Source organism: Triticum urartu, chromosome 7A, assembly GCF_056163025.1.
Source record: "Triticum urartu cultivar PI428250 chromosome 7A, HENAU_Tu73, whole genome shotgun sequence".
Taxonomy (NCBI): domain Eukaryota; kingdom Viridiplantae; phylum Streptophyta; class Magnoliopsida; order Poales; family Poaceae; genus Triticum; species Triticum urartu.
The window spans coordinates 363,600,175-363,607,633 of record NC_141879.1 but is presented as its reverse complement, the minus strand read 5'-3'; positions in this window follow the sequence as shown (position 1 = coordinate 363,607,633).

Genomic DNA, 7,459 nt, shown 5'->3' with positions numbered 1-7,459 from the left:
CCCCGGCAAGGCCATTGCCGGGGACGCCAACGAGATCCCGGCAAGGGCCTTGCAGGGGGCGTCTGCGGGGCCAAGGCCAGGCCCGCACTTACCAATGGTTCGCCGCCTCACGCCCGTTCTGACATGGCAATTAGCCTACCAACTAGGCATGCACTTGCATGGCAGCAGGCAGCTTCTAGGCCAACCGACCAAGCACCTGCGTGGTGGCATGCAGATCTTCGTGAAGACCCTGCCACCGCACCAGCTCAGCAGCCAGCCAACGTGGCGCTGCATGCCTCGTCACCTTGGACGCACGTCAAAGCAAGGCGAAGCGACGATGGACGGGACGAGCTCCTTTACCATCCCCAATAAAGCAAGAGGACACATAGGTGGTGCATTAAATGCATTTGTCCTAGGATGTCAAGAGATAAACTTGTACAGTGTACATATTTTCCACCTCCTTTGTGCCACTTTGGCAACCCCTTTGACATATAAAAGGAAGCCCGTGGCATACGGAGGAAGGATTCGGGGTTTTTGGACTGGTCATGCACCGCAGCTAGCTCAAGAGCTCAAGAACACTAAATACACACAAAGCAGGACTAGGGTTTTACACATCACTTGCGGCCCGAACCTGGGTAAAAATCCCACCGAGTTGATCTTCTAGACCCGCTCTTTGCACAGCCCCACGCCCCGCAAACCGTAGAAGGGATTCCGACGAGGGACCCCATAGGTGTTGTTCCAGAACCACGACATATTTGGCGTGCCAGGTAGGAGGCATTGAGGCTATGAAAATCCGGTTTTGAAGCAAACTCATCGACTTCTTCGTCGCAGGCTCCCAAGAAAAAGGCGATCATGGCGATCGGCTCGTCTAGGGCCGAACCACTCGTCCCAGCGTGGGCGGGCGACGGACCGGTCGCGGATGGTGGCGGAGACGCGGCCCGTGAGCATCCACGACACTCTGTCAATTGGAGCCAGGCGAGCGGCATCGTGCGTGCCCGAGATGACGAGCCGCGCGCCGCTAGGCCCGGGGGCGGGACCGTGCGGCCCACGGGCGGCGCGGCAACCTCCTGGATGCCCCAGCCGGCGACCGCTCCACGACCTTCCCAGGCCGCGCGTGACGAGCAACGTCGCGACGTTGGTGCCTCCGGACACCGCCGCGGCAAGAGCCCTATGCGTCACTCTCAAGACGCTCGGGCCGGCATGCGCACCCAGTCGCTGGCGGAAACGGCGCGCGATAGCGAGAGCGTGATAGAGCTCCTTCTAACATGGTTAGAAGTGAGAGCGTGTCACGGTCCACACAGCTTTCGCCGCCACCCATGCCAGTGGAAGCGTTGGCACGCGTGCAACTACTCCTTGACTTCCCTCGAGCAGCAGAGAAGCTCGACGAGTGGAGGGCCACCATTCGAAGCCTCGTCAGCTTCGCCAATAAAGATGAACCGCGCCTAGCAGCACCCTTGTGTCGGTGTTCTGTCGAGCCGGCGCATGCCGGTGGTGGGAGGACCGTTGACACTGGGACCATGGTGCACTCTCCTCCCCACGGCCGCGACAGCAGCCGCCGGCTCACCGGGCTGACGCCCACGACAATGTTTCTACTGCGTCGTCTGACCCGCGGGCCCGCTGTGACCAACGTCAAGTCCTTCAAGAGAAAGCTCAGGAAGACGCTCGGACCACTATCGAGCGGCGGCGAGACACGTGCCATCAGTTAGATAGGGGCACGGGACCCACTATGGACCGCCCAACGCCGGGGGGTCCCGGTGACCTACCTTATGAGGTGGGTTGTCCAACCTTCACCCGTGAGTTGCGGCAGTTCCAGTGGCCCACCCACCGCACGTTCAAGCCTGAGGTCGGAGAAAAATACAACGGCAAGACTCACCCATCGGAGTTCCTCAGCATCTACACCATCGCGATGCAAGCTGCCGGGGCTCGCGACGATAAGGTGCTTGCCAATTATTTCCCGTTGGCACTTAATCCCAACGTCATGTCATGGTTGATGCACCTGCTGGTGGATTCCATCTCTTCTTGGTTGGATCTGTGCCACGAGTTTGTTGGCACCTTTACCAGAGGCCACCAAGCTCCTGGCCAGGCGAGTGATTTGCATGCCATCCCCTAGAAGGACGGTGAGTCCCTGCGCAAGTACATACAAAGGTTTAGCCGTGTGCAGTACAACATCCCAGATGTTCATCCCACCGTTGTCATTGGTGCATTCCATCAAAATGTGCAGAACCGCAAGATGCGCGAGGAGCTAGTGATGAACAAGGTGAAGGATGTAGCCGAGCTGTATGTTCTGGCCGATAGGTGCGCTCGGGATAAAGAAGGAAGGAAGTACCCCAGCAAAGATGCCGGTGCAGAAACCGACTACACAGACGAAGACGCCATCGCCCCAGCAAAGAAGGGCCGATGCCGCAATAGGAAGCATAAGGGTAAGACCGTGCTTGCCGTCGAGGAATCCGGCGACCCCGGCGCCGCCAAGAAGACAAAGGTTGACGACCCCGGCAAGGAAGTTGCCAGGTGCGCCGCCTGCCGAGCCTTGGCGGCTGCCGACAAGCCAGGACGCTCCGACAAGCAGTTTTGCAAGATCCACCACACCAAAGGCCATGACCTCTAGAATTGCCGGCAGGTTGAGCTGCTTGTAGAGAAGCAGAAAGCTGAATATGAGAGGCACGACAAGGAGAAGGGCCAGGATGGTGCTGAGGGGTCTGGAAAGAAGCATGCGGTCGGGGAGGCCGCCGCGACAAGGATAATCAACAAGAGAGGCCTGCTCGGGGCCGCGACAAGGAGGAAGATGGTGATCATGATGACGACAACGAGTCCGGCGAGCACGAGTTCCAGAAAGCTACGTGATACGTCTCCAACGTATCTATAACTTTTCTTTGTTCCATGGTATTATATTATCCATCTAGGATGTTTTTTATGCATTTATATGCTATTTTATATGATTTTTGGGAGTAACCTATTAACCTAGAGCCCAGTGCTAGTTTTTGTTTTTCCTTGTTTTTGAGTTTTACAGAAAAGGAATACCAAACGGTGTCCAATTGACGTGCCAATTTTTGATGATTTTTGATGGACCAAAACAAGCCCCCGGAGTAAAAGAGTTGGGCCAGAAGAGTCTCGAGCTGTCCACGAGGGTGGAGGGCGCGCCCTACCCCCTGGGCGCGCCCCCCTATCTCATGGACGACTCGGGGACCCCCCTGACTTGTTCCCGACACCAAAAATTCCTATAAATACTGAAACCTCCAAAAAATAACCTAGATCGGGAGTTCCGCCGCCGCAAGCCTCTGTAGCCACCAAAAACCAATCGAGACCCTATTCCGGCACCCTGCCGGAGGGCGGATCCCTCACCGGTGGCCATCTTCATCTTCCCGGCGCTCTCCATGACGAGGAGGGAGTAGTTCACCATCAGGGCTGAGGGTATGTACCAGTAGCTATGTGTTTGATCTCACTCTCTCTCGTGTTCCTGATTCGCGCGATCTTGATGTATCGCGAGCTTTGCTATTATAGTTGGATCGTATGATGTTTCTCCCCCTCTACTCTCTTGTAATGGATTGAGTTTTCCCTTTGAATTTATCTTATCGGACTGAGTCTTTAAGGATTTGAGAACACTTGATGTATGTATTGCATGTGCTTATCTATGCTAACAATGGGATATTCACGTGATCCACTTTATGTATGTTTTGGTGATCAACTTGCGAGTTCCATGACCTCGTGACCTTATGCATAGGGGTTGGCACACGTTTTCATCTTGACTCTCCGGTACAAACTTTGGGGCACTCTTTAAAGTTCTTTGTGTTGGTTGAATAGATGAATCTAAGATTGTGTGATGCATATCGTATAATCATACCCACGGATACTTGAGGTGACATTGGAGTATCTAGGTGACATTAGGGTTTTGGTTGATTTGTGTCTTAAGGTGTTATTCTAGTACGAACTCTAGGATAGATCAAACGGAAAGAATAGCTTCGTATTATTTTACTACGGACTCTTGAATAGATCGATCAGAAAGAATAACTTTGAGGTGGTTTCGTACCCTACAATAATCTCTTTGTTTGTTCTCTGCTATTAGTGACTTTCAAGTGACTCTTTGTTGCATGTTGAGGGATAGTTATATTATCCAATTATGTTATTATTGTTGGGATAACTTGCACTAGTGAAAGTATGAACCCTAGGCCTTGTTTCAACGCATTGCAATACCGTCTTCGCTCACTTTTATCATTAGTTACCTTGCTGTTTTTATATTTTCAAATTACAAAAACCTATATCTACCATCTATATCGCACTTTTATCACCATCTCTTCGCCGAACTAGTGCACCTATACAATTTACCATTGTATTGGGTGTGTTGGGGACACAAGAGACTCTTTGTTATTTGGTTGCAGGGTTGTTTGAGAGAGACCATATTCATCCTACACCTCCCACGGATTGATAATCCTTAGGTCATCCACTTGAGGGAAATTTGCTACTGTCCTACAAACCTCTGCACTTGGAGGCCCAACAACGTCTACAAGAAGAAGGTTGTGTAGTAGACATCAAGCTATTTTCTGGCGTCGTTGCTGGGGAGGTTAGCGCTTGAAGGTATATCTTTAGATCTTGCAATCGAATCTTTCAATTTCTTGTTTTATCACTAGTTTAGTCTATAAAAGAAAACTACAAAAAATGGAATTAAGGTTGCCTCATATGCTTCATCGTTTTAATGTCTTTCGTGAAAATAAGGATTCCGATAATTGTGCCAAAGTGTTAGAAGAAGAATGTATTAAAATGTTTGGCACTAAATCTTTGGATGATGAGCATGATTGCAATGATGTTAGTATGAATTCTTTGAATATCCATGATGCTAATGAATGCAAAGCCACAGCTTGGGGATGCTATGTTTGATGAAGATGATATTTTTTGTCCCCCAAGTTTTCATGAGTAAATTTATTTTGATGATAGCATGCCTCCTATTTATGACGATTATATTGATGAAAGTGGGTTTGGAAGAGTGTCAACTTCAGGAAGTAATGATCCCACTATTTTGGAGGGTGTAGAATCATATTGTGATAATTATGAAAGTGGATTTGGAGAGGTCATGACTTTATTTAGTGATGAATCCACTATTTCGTAAGAGGTTCCAATTGATTGTGAGAACAAAGTTGGTATCTATGATGATTATTGTGATTACATATATAAAGATTAATGATAACCATGAAACTTGTCATCTTGATTTTAATTTTTAATTGGATTATGCCTCACATGATAGTTATTTTGTTGAGTTTGCTCCCACTACTATTCATAGAAGAAATTTGCTTATGTGGAGAGTATTCAAAATTATATGCTTGTGCATAATGAAAAGAATGCTTTACGTGATAGTTATATTGTTGAATTCATTCATGATGCTACTAAAAATTATTATGAGGGGGGAATATATGCTTGTAGGAATTGCAATAATACCAAGTTTCCTCTCTATGTGCTTAATGTTTTGAAGTTATGCTTGTTTTTGCTTTCCTATGCTAGTTGATTCTTGTTCCCATAAATTGTTTGCTCACAAAATCCCTATGCATAGAAAGTGGGTTAGACATAAATGTGCTAGTCTTATTTTTCATGATGCTCTCTTTATGTTTCAATTCTTATATTTTATGTGAGCATCATTGAAATCATCATGCCTAGCTAGGGGCGTTAAACGATAGCGCTTGATGGGAGGCACCCCAATTTTATTTTTTCTCTTTACTTTTTGTTCCTGTTTAGTAATAAATAATTCATCTAGCTTATGTTATGTTTGTGTTTTTATGTTTTAATTAGTGTTTGTGCCAAGTTTGCCTTTAGGATCTGCTTGGGTGATTGTTGTTTGATCTTGCTGATAAAAACAGAAAGTATGCGCCCACAAAAATAATTATCATTTTTTACCAGAGAGCGATAATGATGAGGACATGACTACCTTGGATACGACCAAAAATATTGCATACATGTATATTTGTGAGGTGATTTCTAATGCAAACTATGCAATAATTTATTTATGTCATCCAGGAAAAAAATACTTCACAAACTTTTGTGCCATGTCTAATTGCAGGTGTACTGGACATTTGTACAATCTACATATGAAGATAAGGGAAAAAGAGAAGTTTATGTGCTGTTCAAAAAGTTCTCTCACGTCACTTTTGGGCCAAGAGAAGATAGAGTCCAAGTCTCTCACGTTCTGGATTCAGATTCGGACTGCACAAACATACCTGACTCAAAACGCCAACAACTTTTTCATACGGACTCGGAATTGGCTGATTCTTTTTTTAAAGTAGATTCCGTACTCTTTCCAGCACAATTGGATTCACCTTCAAATTCATCCGGAGCGTTGAGTTATGGATGAAACAATTTGACATTGCAGCCGAATCCGAGTCAAACTACAAGCCCAAAGGTGTTGCATCACCTCCACTTGGGCCCATGAGCCTTGTACGACCTAGGGTTAGTTTTAGGCTGCCCTGGGACATCCTCCCACCTCCTTGGCCGCCACCCCTTGCTCCTATATAAGTAGATTCATCTAGTAGCCTTTTGCTGGTGTTTTGTTTAGATTAAAGGTTCGCCATAGCTGCAACTTCGCATACTTCGTTTGTGTCCAACGACCAGACCAAGACGTCAAAGAACCCCACCTTCATTAATAAAGATTTCCTATTTTATTCACAATATTCAGATTGCAATCTCAGTTTCTTGCTTGTTCTTCGTTTTCTCACAGGAAATAGACCCTCATGGTCAGGTTGATCGTGCTCCGGCATGGTCAATAACCCTCGGAAGTTGGTTTAGCGATTGCTAAGGCGCGGCGACGTCTTCGCAAGTTCGTAGTCGGATCGTCAAAGTCGACTCTCAGAGAAAACGATATATATCTCATCAAAACGTCGGGACATCTATGCCTCTATAATGTGGTATCAGTTTTCAGGTTGTTCGGTGAGAATTTCTAGTTTTTCCAAGATTAGATTTATTTTCTTACCTATTGTCCAAGAAAAATCCACAAAAAATTTAGATCTATTCATCCTTTGTCAAAGCCAGTCTGAGCCTTTGCAATTTTCTTTTCATTGCTTGCTTAGTTGAATTATCGGTTGCATCGTCTTGTCGAGTTGCTGGTCTTAGTGTCTAGTCCGTTTAGAGTTTAGAGTTCTGTTCACATTAGTCACGCTGCCGCTACATCGTTATCCCTTCCGTTGTCCACCACCCATCTATCAATTTCCTCCACGTGCTACCCACTGTTCATTGTCAAATCATAGTTGAGATCGTTCCCATCTTCGCTTGATCCAATCTACATCTTATTTAGTTTGTTCCGGAAAGAGGGAAAAAGAAAAAAAGACAAAGAAAAAACGAGAGAAAAAAAGTAAAAAAAAGTCAGAGGAAAAAAAGAAAGAAAAAGAAAAAAAGTGTGAGGAAAAAAAGAGAGGAGAAAAAAAAACAAAATTCGGATCTATCTAGACTCAATCTCGTAGTTGATTTCGGATTGAAATCTGTTTTGTGCACTGTTCAGTAACACAGG